The following is a 15,564-nucleotide window of genomic DNA, read 5'->3' as shown; positions in this document are numbered from 1 at the left end:
AAATAATGATAGTAACAATTGAAAAATAAATAATTATGGTAGAAAGCGTATTTTCTTCACAAGATAGAACAAAGATACTGATCTTTCAACCTGCCCAAGTGACAAGGAAGAGTGAATTAGCCGTGATAATTTGATTTAATGGCAGATATATTTCTTTATTGAAGCGGAAGATTGTGCTACGTCAACAAGCATGTACCCATACCTTTCATCCACCGCGGTGATTTACGTGTAGACGTTGTGCTCTCCAGTTGTGTAAACGTGTGATCCTTTATTAACTAATGCCCAACACTTTATGCATGCGTTCACTCAACGAAGCAATTATTTTTGTAGCTAACTGCTAACTCGCTCTTGCTTTTGGCTTTCTGTTGTGCAGAGAGTGTGCAGCGCATTCGGCTTCCAAGCCATAATGGAAGTGAGGGAGCATAATAATGGTCCCATAATGTCTTGCCGAAAGTGCTACATGCGAACCCAGGTGGACGCGTCCGCCACCTCGCGACTACTCGAGGAGCTAAAAAATAAAAGAAGAAAAAAAAAACGAACAGCATGGTGTTGATTCGGTTGCACGTAATGGCCAGTGATTGCTCAGTTGAGTGTTAGGAGGACGATTCACGTGGTAAAGCTGTCATTGCGTAATACCGAGCGTACGTGCTGGACGAAATGACGAGCAACCTGCAAGTCACTGAGTTAGAGCAAATCAACAAGACGCAGATACACGTAGTCAGGGCTGGGCAAAGATACTTTGAAATTGTATCGCGATACGATACAAGATACTGAGGAAAAAAGTATTTTAGATACAGATACAAGATACTGCCGCAATAATTGTATCCGATATGATACTTGGCAATTGTATCTTAAGATACTTCGATACATTCTCAAATTTGTTAATATACATCCATACAATGTAGCAGCAAATGCCTATACACGAGAATGTATGCTTGAAAATTTCCTAACCGGGCTGACCTATTTTGTTTCACTTGAATGAAATGTCTGTTAGTATCTTAAAAGTTTCGCCCTTCTTGCTCAAAGTACATTAGTTTCCTTCCAAAACAACTTATTGGGGCTTGTTTTAGCTTCTTCACAGGACAACTCTTTATACACTTCGCTGACAGCGGTCCTTGCTTGTCATTTTTGCAATTGATGGGAGTCGCTGCTCAGCTTGCTGACCAGCTAGCGGGTTGCCATATAATCACAATATCGTCAACAAGAAACCTTCGCAAATACCGGCCGGTGTGGACTTTTACCTTGTCCGTAAAAGGCAGTTTGCACAATACCATATATCCGGACAGATGTACAGCAGCAGCAACGCTGGTAGCGACTTTTTTTTTTTGGGGGGGGGGGGGGGGGGGAAGGGGGGGGGGGAGGGACGCATGGTGTATACGGGGTTTGAGAACGTTCGCTAGCGGCCCATTTGTTTTTATTTTCTAAATAAGTACGTTCGTGAGCTACACAGACATATGACTGGTCTCAAGCATTTCTTTCGTGAGGAACACGTGGTCACCATGTGCTGAGACATAATCGTGGAACAAAGACTATATTTCAATCCGCGTCCAGATTTCACTCGTTGTGTACATCGGTATCGATGTTTCTCGAATTCTGACTCCAAATCCCCTTCAGAAATGACCTATATATGAGATATTGGAAAGGTTTTCTTTCAAATGGCAACGCCATTTTGTTCAAACTCTCTCCGACCCCACCATCATCACTGTCCCGGCCCTTGGAGCTAAATTTCGCGACTGCGGCCCGCCGACTATAAGCTGAGTTTGAGACCCCTAGTGTATACGTAGATGACGTAAAACTGCAATGAGTTTCCATGTTCTACTTAGCTGCTGGCGTAAGGGATTCTTTGTTGATATACTCACTAACGTAGAATATTTTAGCAATTTTTCTTCAACGAGAGAACATGTGCAACACAGAAATGTCTCAGACGTATTGTATAGTTGCACAAAGCGTCGCAGGACACCGCCGCTATTCGCGCTATTGCCGCTTATAGCTTCCATTACATGGCGATTAGTAATACGAAAAATATTTAAGGAGGCCTAAGACAAGAAAACAAATATAAGTAAAAGAGAGAAATGGTTGTGTATCAAACATTCACATGAGTACAGAAACACAATACAGACGGCGCCCTTATTAGCTATCAGCATGAAGTATCGTCAACTTACCTGTTGAGACAATAGAAAATTCAGTGCCTACGGAAAATTGCCTGAAACGACTCGTTGGGACGCTCATTAGTAAAACGGTGCATTCAGTAAAACAACGTTTCTCGAATCCCCTTCCTAACAACTTTAAGATGGCTCCTAATGATTTCCGTTATTATAACGAAAACTCAATTTCGCTATTTTCTTGAGCGGTAAGCAGAATGTTTTGTACTGTATATTCAAGGCACGCCCACATAATAATATAATTGCTTTCAAGATCACCTTGGCAACGTGTAAATGTCTAAAGAGTAGAATAAATAAAGCAGACAGAAAAATAAAGCAGAAATCTTATTTTGGGAGCGCGTTACAAAAGACATACTGCAGTGACCAGACCGGAAAAACAGTGCAGCGACCTAGGTAATGTATGTGATTCAAAATGACAGCTAAGAAACCACTTGTGCTAATAATCAAATTATGATTTCATAAATTCTTTGAATAAATGTAGATGAAAGTGAAAAATACGGTACGCCAAGATATTTTCTCTTAGGTAAACGCTTGCTCTATTAGATGTAGCATCAGTACCACTGGTGCTAAAGTTGTTAGAATCTTATTTGCATATAAGTTAATTCATTGCATGCAGGTCAAACTTACATCCACGAGATCCTTCAAATCGCTGATATGTAAAATCCACGCGACGCAAAGCAACCCCATTCTTGCACGCATCACATTTCGTTACGGAGCAAGACGCAAGAGAATCTTCAATAGAGAGTTTTAGTGCCGGGGCCCCCAAGCGGCCTGCCTACGCACGCTCTTGCGTTCCTTTGTACTCCCAGCCGCATCCACGGAGAATACAAAGGAACGCAAGGGCTTACGTACCCAAGCCGCTTTGGGGCGGCGGCACTAAAACTCCCTAATAACGACACTGTAACAACATCAGAATTTGCGCGATAGACGCCGCACGCACTGGAGTACGCGGTGCAAGACAGTGGCTAAGAGCAAGTGTCGCGGTATTGACGCAACTAAAAAGAAAAGAAATCGAGAGAACAAAAGGTACGTGGGCTGGGCGTAGACGTCCGCGTGCTTGTCTTCCTGATCTTCTACCCTCACCGTCACTGCCCTTAGACTTATTCAGATGGCTTAATGGCACCAGTACCAGCGTGAGAATCGGAGCTTGGCCAGCGATTATTGTTTCGCGTGGTTGTGTTGCGATAGAAGTATCTTGTATCTTAAGATACACGATACATTATCGAATGTATCGGAAATACAGATACAGATACTCGTCTTTCGAGACGTATCGCGATACAGATACAAGATACCCATAGAGTATCTAAGATAGTATCTAAGATACATGTATCTTCGATACTGCCCAGCACTGCACGTAGTGTACCGTCGAGGTGCGTGGGTGTGCATGTGCGAGTGGTCTTTAGTCGGAGGGAGGGTGGCTAAATGGCTGCGCCAAGTCTACCAATTTGCCGCCATCAATGGAACTCTTTATTTGAGGTGGCTAGCTTCTATAGCTTCCTGATACGATTGAAACACTCCATGACGAACGCGGACGCTTCAGTTTCGTAGACGCAGTGATGCGAAATAAACAGGGACGCAAAAACGCACATGCTTCGTTCTAGGCGTTATACAAAGTGTTGTTTTTTTACCCCATGCAGATATTAAATAAAAATTCTACGATAGTACGTCTCCTGTCGTTTTCGCACACGAACTCTATGTCGTGGCGGAAATACATTGTCCCAGCTGCAATGACACTGTTGCGACCAATTAACAAAAACTCGTTCACTAAATTTTCATTTATTGACTTGAGGGCAGTCGTTTATATTAGAAAGTTGTAGTGCGTGCCAATTTATGGAATACCCGTTTTTTAGAAATCAAAAAGTTGCACGTGATTCGAGATATTCATAATCGAATTTTAAGGGCAATACCGAAACTAACGGCGCCCGGCGCGCAGGAAACGCGGCCTTTCGGTTACGTAAGGCCGGAACTGTCCGTGACAAGGAAGTGACAAAATTTAAATCAAGGCGCGCCAAAGCAGAACCAGGTCCGGAAAATCTGCAGTCATTCTGAAATACACAAGTAGACAGTTCTTTGGGTGCAATCTGTGATGCTTATCTGTTTCATAAACTACAAACAGTCGCGAAAAACTATTTCGCATGTATGCAGGAAGACGCGCCGCAGTGTCTGCTCCTGAGTTTAATGTTTCACAGACGAAGAAAACTTTGATATTGCGCTTTTCTTGCGCACAGCTCGAAAGAAACAGATATAAGGACCAAATACCACACGCACAGGTATACAAGGCTATCCGCTGGCGAAAGTGAGATGACTTGCCGCGTTTCAAGAAAAAATGCAGCTACGACTCGCCTTCATTCAAATTTCGTCACTGCCTTGTAGCGAGTAGTTCCGGTCTGTTGTAACAGATTCGTCGCGTGTCGTGCGCGCCAGGCGCGATCAGTTTCGGTATCGCTCTTGAAATTCGATGACGAATATCTCGAATTGCATGGAACTTTTGTGATTTCTAAAAAATGAGTATGCCATAAATTGTCATGCATTACAACTTTCTAATATAAACGACAGCCCTCAAGGCGATAATTAAAAAGTTAATTAGCGAGTTTTTACTGATTAGTCCCAGAAGTGTCATTTTAGCTAGGGCAAAGTATTTCCGCCTCGACGTAGAGTTCGTGTAAGAAAACTACAGAAGCATTACTGTCATAGGATTTTCATTAAAAATGTGTAGTGTCTAAAAAAAACACACACCCTGTAGATATGTACAGTATTAAAGGGGTCATGAACCACTTTTCCAAGTAATGATCTAATGACCTAAGTATCGGAGTTTATTGCCTCCCGAATCGATTGCCGCTAAAATTTCTCGAATCCGTCAAGAATGAGCGAAGTTACGGGGGTTTGGCGCACGCTCTCAGCGCTTTCTCTCTTTTCTCGTGCCGACGAGCGCACAGGAAGCTACACGGGGAGGGATGGCACGGGGGAAAGAAGTTACGTCAGCGCGCGTCATGAAACGCGATCGCTCTCCCGCTGTGATTCGCGTGCGCGAGTGCGGCTACCGTGTACTGAGGAGTGCGGCGCCGGCAAGTGGCGGCACCCCGTGGCAAGAAGCGCATCTGATCCGAACGCCTCTCTCGACTTACGTCGGCTATCGGCCAATAAGCGTGCTATGTCTCTTGCGACGTAAACGGACAGATCCGCGACGTAAACGGACAGACGCCCCGCCCACCGACGAGAGTGAGAACCGGCCTCTGTTTGAAAAGAGGGCGCCTGGGGAAACGGCAACTTCGCGCTCCGCTTGTGGCCTTTACGCGGCGCGCACGACTGTAATATTTTGCAGGGCAGCTCATAGCCGTGTCAGCTTTCCGCAGGATGTGTTTTTTCAACAAGCCCAAGGGGTGCTTCATGACCCCTTTAAGTCGAAACACAAGCACTATTGCAAAATGCATATAGATGCAGACGGGGAGAACATGAACAATATCGACCCTTTCGGAGTTGTTTGATCGCTGAAGCTCGCGTCTCTAGACGACTGAAACGCTCAGTCACGCTCAGCGAATCGCGAGCAGATCACAATGCTTCTATATATTAAGAGTGCTACTTCTTGGATGATTTCGAACTGCATACTGGTATACAGTAGCGCTTTCGAACACCGGGAAAATGCAAGGCACACCCAATCGTTGTTCTGTGGGCCTGTCTTCGAATGCGCTAGCCTACCGTTACGCATCTACAGGCATTTATGAGCGCATGAAGGCAACCGCAATTGTTAGTCTTACTAACGCCACCAATGGACCCCCAACCACGACGGGCCGCAGAAACCTTACAGTTCCAGTTGCGATTTCGCAAACCTAAAAGGTGCAGAAATTGCCTGCTTTAAGTGATGTTTTACAACACGCCACGAATCCGACGCGACAAAGCCATACCACCAACGGAAAAGAGTTCAGTGGATCGCGTTATGTAATACGGCAGTGGAAGCATCAGGCGGAGAGCTCGAGAAAAGAAAAAGAAACGCGGTGACCGCGCTGGTCGGCCGGACTGACGCCATCGCAAATTATACGTGCTTCTTTCAAACCTCTTCGTCACTGTTTTCACTGTTCATGGTAAGTCAGTTCGGCTGAAATATTAAGGAGCGTGGAATACGTATTTGCAAGCTTTCTTGCAAGCTCTCAGTGACTCTCATGTCACTTTATTACGTTCTTGTCCATTCTTATATTGGCTATAATATTCATTCATGGGGAAACACATATAAAAGTGACCTAACGTCACTACTAGTTATTAAAAATAGAGAGATGTATTGAGCAACATTCTCACCGCTTGACGTTATCGAGAATCATGCGAGAAAATATCTTCAGCGTGACGGATTTTGTTAAATGTAACTTTGTCATTTTTATTTTTAGGGTACTATGCGATAATTCCCCGCTAACTATATCGTGCAAAAGGCGTATGTTCTTAACGCAAGTAATATAAAATTCGCACAAAATATGAAATTTACTCTATACCTAGCGTTCGCACCAACTACGACAGTCATTAGATTTTTCAGCATTATCGCCCCGGAACACACTACAATAAAAAGCTCAACGCATAAAAAAATCCCTCAAATATTGTGAAAACGGATATGGATACCGAGTTGAAACACGGTAATAAAAAAAAACGAAGAAACGGGAATGACAAATGAAACGTCCACGGCACTGTGTCTCTGAGTCATCGAGGAAATTGTGGTGTTGTGTAACGCTTACGACGGCTCACGCAATTAGAACGTTCTTGGAATATTTCGCTTCTTTCCTGCACTGGGACCAGCGGGCGCGCTTTCCTCCTTCGAAAAGACCTGCACGGGAAAGAAATGTATCCTGGAAGGAAAGCGGCTGCCGCACGTCGCCGGCTGTTCCCACACGAGGACGTCATCATTTATCTTTCTTCCCAATTGTGCACCGTCATTAATGTATTTGCCCGTCAAGTTAAGTGCGCTACATTGCTTCGCTTGAACGAATAGCCGAGTCCTGCGAGCGAAAAATGTGGCGCTCAAACGGAAAAGTTGCTAAAAACGCAGCATACTTGAAGGAGCGGGTTCTGCATCCACATCGCGCAGAGAATTCTTACGTCTGAGGTCTTTGAGCTGAAGTGATAACAAACAATAATATTAGATGATGTTGATTAGACGGAGAAGAAGATCATTTATATTAAAACTCAGAGTACCGCGGCCTGACTGCAGAGCAGCTATGTTAATATGTCAAGGGTTCTTTAGAAAAATAAGGATCATATTTTTTCTTGTTCTGTTGTAAAATTTGTTTCTGTTTTCGGATAGCTGAAAGTATGTTACGTCTATCTGTGTTTTCTGTCATTCTGTGTAACACATTATTCACCCAAGCAGCATAGCAGGTCATTAGCCAAGAAAACCGTTCTAGCATTGCATTAAAGCCAGTATCTCTCCCTCTCCCTCTTTCTCCGTACAAACGTCATATGCGCTGCAGAAAAGTATAGGACGTCGAAATGCATCCATTTGACCTTTGATTGCAATTGGAAATGTATACCATTGCCGGCTATAAAAAGCGCTACTTGTGGACGCCTTGCTAGTAGCGATACATTTGTTTTTACAAGCTGCATATACTATAGGTCTTCCGTGAGATGCGCAACTTACTTGCCTTTGTAGACTTTTTCTTGAACCTTAGCACACTTGGAGCACGGACTGAGCATTACCGCTCATAGCGTAACGGTGACAAGTAATAACCGTGAAGGCAACGGTAGTTTTGAGCAAACTGTCTTTAGAAAGGCCAACAATTTATAGAACGGCCACCCATCCACTGTCCTTGCATTATTCCGTAAACACGCTTTTCTTCAAGTAATCACGGAATGGCCCAACCGATTGCATAAACCTCAAGCTATCGCTTTAACAGACTGAAATGCCACCATAATGGGGTGATCTACAGCTTGCGACAAACTCTGTCATGTTAGATTTTCACTCATCCATAGAACTCCTCCTTTTTAGAGGTTCACGGACATCTTGACTCCAGCATGACCCCTCCGTGTAATTCTTAACGCTATGCGGGGCTTCATTCCCATGATGTCGCCACAACCAGCGCCTGCACGTTAGAATATACCAAGGCGCGAGCATGTGCCTCATGCATAACACCGTATCTAGCCTGAAATAATAATCCATGTAAGTGGCCGCGGGAAGGCAAGGTTATTATGTAGGTCACAGCTCACATGTGTTCTTTTCAGAACGCGCAAAACTGGCTACGGGCGGGTGTGCGGTGCCTCGATCTTCCTGTAAGATATGCGTCCGGTGGTCCGTCGCTATGATGTGATGCAATCAGATATCAGAAGGAAGTTGTCTGGTAAGGCGAATGCCGAATTTACGCGAGACTGATTTCGCCGATTGCGGTTGAACATGGGCTAGACAAGCACGCACCCACGCACGCACCCACATACACACGCACACACATACACATTGCACGCCTGAAGATATCCCAGGGATGAGTATAGCCAACCTTTGATGATTGAATTTTCAAGAACTTTGACACAGAAAAGAGTTGTTTGTTTAAGAGTTTTGCCATGTGCAGGTCAGCTGTCACCAATGCTGCATGGGTAGAAGTATTGTTAAAGTCTTTACATTTATTGACGACTTTTTAGTACTCGTAGACAGGAATTCCATGGACGCCCACATAGCACGGGCAATGTGTACCTGCTGAACTTTTTTTATAGAAGTCCTTCTCACATCGAAACGTGTATATGTAGTCAGGCTACCGTCACCACATTTTTACTTTTGTAGCAGAAGAAAATCCTGAAGAAGACGCGAGCCCGCCAACTGGACGAAGAGCCACCTCAAGATAAAAATGGTTACAGCATATCCACGGGTGAATGATGAAGAGCTTGGGCGAAGCTCCTGAAGCAATCATGGTCTCGGGATCCGCTCTCGTTGAGCCCGTTTCGCAGCGGCGTCCTTGGCGCGCACCGTATCGGGATCCGCATGGCTGCCGCCAAGCGAGCGCCCGCCGCTGCGCATCGTTCATGCTCCACCAACGATCCGACACGTACGGCGACGATCCAGGAGAATGAGAGAGGCGCTCGCACCCCGCGCACCCAGGCACAGCCCGCGCAGCAGCCAATCGGAGAGCAGCGGCACTTCCAGCGCCATCTAGTTTCGATTCACACAAGCGCCATATTGCACACAATTCTATTGGACCAACGCCATCTACGAAATGAGACGAGAAATGGTGATGACGACGCAGATAGAGTCACTGGAAAAAATGAGTCACTGGAAAAGTGACTCTAGAGACAGATTGTGTACAGCGCCATCTAGAATATCGTCCCTGAACTGCAGTTTGTATGTACTTCTATGAGACAGCGCCATTTATACGCCATACGCCATCTATACGCCATACGGGAGATACTGCCGTTTACGCCGGACAACGGAGACGTGACAAGGTTAGACTAAGAGGAGCTACGTCTCCAAAAGAAGAGGAAACCGTGACATAATATGTATATTGCGTGTCGCATAACTTGCAAAAGAAGGCTAAACGAGCTGATGTAAAGGTGGTCTTCTCCATTTCGTTCAAGATTTCTAGGTTCTGCAGAATGACAAGCCCTTGCCTCCGCAAAGCACCGGCCTGCGTCGTAAACTACGAAAGCAAGTATGTCGAGTGTCCGGAGGGAGTGGCTACGAAATTCCTTTGTCATGTAGTAAAATGTACACGGCCCAAATTGAACAGTACTTGAAAGTTACGCTAAGGCAAATTCACGGAATGGTCCACAAATGGCAGAGAGGGTCGGTCACTTGGCAATTCACTGTCGAAATGCAAGTGTACGCCAGATTTTTGTGCCTGCTCTGGGGTCGTCATAGGTGATGACAAAAGGATTAATTAGTATTTGAGGCATAACGAACTATTTAAGCAGAGGATCGTTGAGTGAGCGGAGCGTCGGTATCATTATCACTAAAATGAATAGGTGCTTTACTTGAATGCCACTGCGCACCGATGAACTGTGACAGTGCTCTCTGTATGAATAGTGTCTTTCCAGAGTGAGCATTGTTGGAAGTGGCGCGTCTTGTGTGTGTGTGTGTGTGTGTGTGTGTGTGTGTGTGTGTGTGTGTGTGTGTGTGTGTGTGTGTGTGTGTGTGTGTGTGTGTGTGTGTGTGTGTGTGTGTGTGTGTGCGTGCGTGCGTGCGTGCGTGCGTGCGTGCGTGCGTGCGCCTTTTGTTCTCTTAGCGCATCTCGCATCAGAACCAAGGTATAGAAGCCCATGAGTCCCATGTATAGAAGCCAAGGTATAGAATCCAAGGTATAGAAGTCCATAGAAGCCCAAAGCCCATGTGTCAACTGGCGGAGGAGGAATAAACTTTATTGACAATAAATAGGAGTGGGAATGGGGGATCCACGCTGGACGGAGGACTAGATTGGGACCCAGGGGCCGCAACACTAGCAGACCAGTCCGCCAGCCTGGTCGTTATTTGCCAGTTTGCGCTCCTTAAGGACCACTCCCAGGCTTCTGGTGAGGGAGATGGCTGCAGGAGCTCCTCGGGGGGGGGGGGGGGGGGCACCCCCCATAATATGTTGTCTTGTCCTGCCTGTGCCAGGCCACAGTTATGCAGGTTCTCATCTTTCATTATTGCGGCCAGCCTTCTCGGGCTAAGTATAGAGTGAGTCTGAGCCGTTCTTAGTGTCGTTGCTTGGCCCCGGGTTAATGCTTCATCTGGCAGTAGATAAAGCCGTCTTTGTTCTCTATGTCGGCTGAGCCGGTCTCTGTAGCTGAGCGCCAGGTCAGTCGGGTTTGGTTCCTGGGGCCGCACCACTGCCCGGTTTATGTTTCCTGGGGCTGTTTGGTGAGCGGCCTCATTTCCCGTGTTCCCGCAGTGGCCCGGAATCCAAATGAGCCTGATTTCTTGTTCAGGTCATGCTAATTTTTGCAGAGCCGTGCTGTTTGTGTAGCCGGCAGCATATGCCTTAGTGGCCGACATCGAATCCCAGAGGATGAATTTCGTGCCGACAATGGTGGTTCCGATAGCGCCCATGTGTCAACTAGTTGGCGGCTCGTTGCCACTGTCGCCATCTACGTATCGCGGGGACAACTGACAGCAAGCAAAAATAAAAAAAATAAAATATCACGTCACAATCGGAAGCGGTAGCGACGTCGCGCATTTGCACTACATGACGCGAAATTGATTTTTTTTTAAATTTGCTGACCTTTTACATGCTTTTGATAACTGTGCGATTTTATTACGTGTTTATGGCTCGCCAATTGCGCGTGTGAGAGAAAAGGAAGATCAACAAGAAAGATAGTGGGAGCAAGCTTGTTTTAGTAGCCAAATAGTGTACTTGTAATATACACCAAAACACTTTGCAGATGAAAAAATTATGGTACAACAACTAACGAGCGCAATGGCACAATAATTCGAAAACTCCCGTTGCCCACTGGAGCGAGACAGTAGCCCTGAAAATATCACTTTGGCAACCTTACCACCTCACAGTACATCGTTTCTTCGCTTAGCTTGCCGCATTCACCTTCACGAAAGGCGAGGGCACGCCGGCCGTGCGCCAGCGAAAGTACTCTGCAGTCACAGGAGCGGTTATCTACACATTCTGTGAGCTAGTTCAGCTACTCTTAAGTGTCAAGCCAGTAAAAAACACATAAGCAAATAAATTACCTACGGAAGATGCGCAGTAAACAACCGCGCAAATGTAAGTGATGCCTCGTTGATCCGACAATGCGCCGAACTGTGAACATAAGCCCAGGTAGCAGACTGCCTGCACACGCCGCCCATTTATGGCGCTCGGCCAAAAAAATGAGGCAATCGACTATTTAAACGAGTGTCAGATAAACCATAAAGTAAATCTCTTTACTTTGGAATGTGTAAAATTAAGTGTATTCGAAAAAAATTCCATTGAGTTTTTGGTTTTCTTTATTTGTCTCCTCGTCACCTAGTCGCGCTTCAATCATGCGGCATGCGTTGGATGTCTAAGGTTTTCGACCACTTTTCGTTCCAAGTTTCGCGACCGATATAATTTGGCCTTGTCAGAACCGCATAAGACCAAACAGTTTTGGCGACGTTTGCTGCAATCTGGCTGTATACCGCACACGTCAGCCGCACGCTAGGCTGATTGGCCCTTTTGTTTAAGCAGTGACTTTAAGAACTGTACTTCAGTGATGGGGCAACAGTTATCATACACGCGCGGCGGCTGAACAGTATGGCGAAACAGTATTGTTTAGGCTTAAGTGTCACTGAGGTTCACGTACCCTACGGTTCGGCCTCCGGCACATTCTTTAGTTGTCGCTAGCCTGTCCGTGTCACTTCGGTGCACGTTACCATGCACGTTACATACGGCTCGGCCACCGCACGTGTCTGATAACTACTTCCCCGTCACAAAATGCAGTTGGTAAAGGGACGAGCACCTCACGATCTTATATTCCTCTCTGTTTTTTTTTTTACATTTTAATGTCACTCTTGATAAAAAAAAAAATACGAGCATAGAGCGCTATCTTTTATACTGCTTCAAGCACTGCGTTTTGTGTCTCGTGTCAGGCATGGCGAACAAGTCCGCACAGCACGAGCAAACAACGGGTCCTGAGGTGCCCCGAGAGAAAGATATTCCTCGTGGACTTCTCGAAGGCCTAAAATAGCGTGATTACGTCAGTACAAGGTAATCGACCAAATAAAAAAAAATAAGAATAGAAATGAAGACTCCGAAACAAAACGCATTTTGCCATGGTAAGCTGTTGCTCTCCTTAAGGAAGAAAAAAAAGAAAAGAGAGCAACGCATTTACAGAGTGCATGGGCGCAGCTAGAAAAAGTGATAAGAGTCTCGCGACGCCCGCCACGCAGATCATGGCGAGTCGGTGTAGGACGCACGAACAAACCAAGAAATAATGCAGAGAGAAAGAAATTATCGCGCTCGGAAAACAACGCGAGGCGGTTACGCTGGCGTACAACCGACGCCTGGAGCGCTTCCTCCGCTCCGTTTTCGTTGCGCCGACGCTCTCGGTCGTTACGCAGGCGCACGCGTAGCTTCGCGAAGTGCTGGCACCGCACGCGTCGACGTCGTCGTCGCCTGTTACGTGCACGCGAAGGCACACCGCCACCCCGCGCGAGGCGCTAGCTTGCCTCTCTCTCGGCCGCTTTGCTAACTCGCAGTCCGACTCGCCGAGTTTCCGAGGGCCGTTGAATTACGTGGCAGCTATCGCTATTCTCTCGCGAGCTTTCTATATTTACACACGCGCGCTGCGCGCGCTCAGGGGCTTCGCGCGAATATAGGACGCTGCCCGAAGTCATGACGACGTCGGCTCGACCGGAGCGATGAAATTTTGTTGTTTCCGCGCGCTAAGGTTCGCCAGGGAGAGCGCGTATCTCGCGCAGGTTTCCCCGTTCGACGCGCTCGCTTGTAAAGGCACAGGGGCGGACAATTTCCGGCGCGCACGTACGAAAAAAAAAAAAAAATGCCCGTGGCAATGCTTTGCTGCCAGCTGTGTATACACGTGGAGCTAAGGCGAGAAAGTCACTGTTACCGGCGAGTAAGCCTGTTATACCTCGGTGGCACGGGCGGGGGCACTTTATTTTATGTTCTTTTTTTACAGCCTCACCATAACTTTTGTTACCGGCGAGTATAAAGCGCGGCGTCGAAGTTTCGACGCGCTCCGCTGCTCGTCCCCGTCAACCTTGTTCGCTTTATTCCTCCTCATGCCTCGGGGGGATAAGTGAAGAACGAGCGACGCGAATTTCGCGCTTTCTGCGACATTTCCGCAGTCATTTGAGAGTTTAGCGCCTTTTCTGCGATTCCTTTTGCTGCGCTCTTTTTGTATTTGTCCGCAGTCAGTATCTCACAACTGCTTGTGCAGTGTGGGACAGAGAGGGATTGCGCGGTAACTAACATTCCGCTGGCCTGCTGGGCCTACTCTGGCCTGTCCTGCCCTCTTTGAAATAAAGGGCACTAAATAGTTGCGAAACGCTGACTTTCCTTCCTGTTTGGGGAAGTAATCTAGAGCGGCTACTTCATATATTTGTTGCGTTCGCAGCAAACAGGCAATGAGTGAGCATAAGGTGACAAAAAGGTAGAAGAAAGTACGCAGTCGGTTCCGCAGATCTGCTCACGTCCCTTTTCCTGCGTCCGTAATAGCTCCCCCTACCGCGTAATATTATATTATAACATCAGCGATTGATGTCACTAGTATAAGTTGCTCTTACTTGAAGATTTGATCACCTCGGTCGTGGCTTTCGATCTAAACCTATAAGAAGAGGTTCAGCCGGTGCCACTATAATGGCAGCAACCTCTCCTATTTCACCATTTCAATAAAAAAAAAAAGAGGTTCCCTGGAAGTTCCTCGCTTGCTTTGAATTCTTCATTTACCTGAAAGCTACTACAACGTACCTTTCCGAACGTCAGTTTTCAGGGAGCACAATTCCTGCACTCCTATTTATAAATTGAAATATAAGTTTCCGATAACAGTTATAAGTAACCTTAATGACTACTCGCAAGTAAAAACATGACATCCAATTGCGGCTCTGCCGCGTTAGGCTTTTAAAGAGTAGAATCGGAAGCAATGGTAGAAAAACATACAGGGGGCTCTTTTAGACAATACAGTCTTTTAACTCATCATCATCATCATCATCAGCCTGTCTACGCCCACTGCAGGGCAAAGGCCTCTCCCATGTTCCGCCAATTAACCCGGTCGTTTAACTAAAGTTACTATAAGAGAAAATAATGAACCAGTTTCTTAATTAACTTTTTAATTACGGATTTGGAGGCAACTGTTTATATGCAAACCGTGAAGAAGAATTGACTGAATTTGAATGAAGGCGCATCGCAGCAGAATCCGGTCGGGAAATACGGCAAGTCATCTGAAATACACAAATACACAGGTGGCCCGCTTAATGTTTGCGTGCTATGTGCAGTACTTTTCTTTTTCTCTCCTAAACTCCGAATAGGGGCAAAGCACTCTTTCGCCGGTCCGCCGCAAGGTCGATCCAAATAGGTCGCGAAGGTTCGGGTGAAAAGCGGTTTAGAACCTATTGCCAGCGACATCAGCTAAGGTAGTTACGGGTGCGGCTTTTTAAGCGCGACTAAGTGTGGAGGAAACAAACACTAATAGCGAAAATGCAAGTTTTATTCTAGGACTAAGCAATCTTTCTGTTTTACAAATCACATATTTCCCCAACAATAATATACAGGTGCAATGTGCAAAGAATTTATGATAGTGTTTAATTATTACAAAAAAAATTTTCTTAGCGCCCTCTGAAGAAAAGCGCAAGCAATTACTATTCAGTGCAGCCCTTGCGGTGCATGGAAATGCGCGCTCGTAAAGTTAATCCAATGGTTAATCTGCGACGACACGCCCCTTCATGTGTTCTGGTGTTCCGCACTCGCGTGCGTTTTCTGAATTCTTGCGGTGAGAATTTATTTTCTGCTGTGCGCGGGCTTGTGAGGTGTGTTTCATCGTT

The sequence above is a fragment of the Rhipicephalus sanguineus genome, chromosome 1 (assembly GCF_013339695.2).
Source record: "Rhipicephalus sanguineus isolate Rsan-2018 chromosome 1, BIME_Rsan_1.4, whole genome shotgun sequence".
Taxonomy (NCBI): Eukaryota; Metazoa; Arthropoda; class Arachnida; order Ixodida; family Ixodidae; genus Rhipicephalus; species Rhipicephalus sanguineus.
This window is presented reverse-complemented; position numbering follows the sequence as displayed.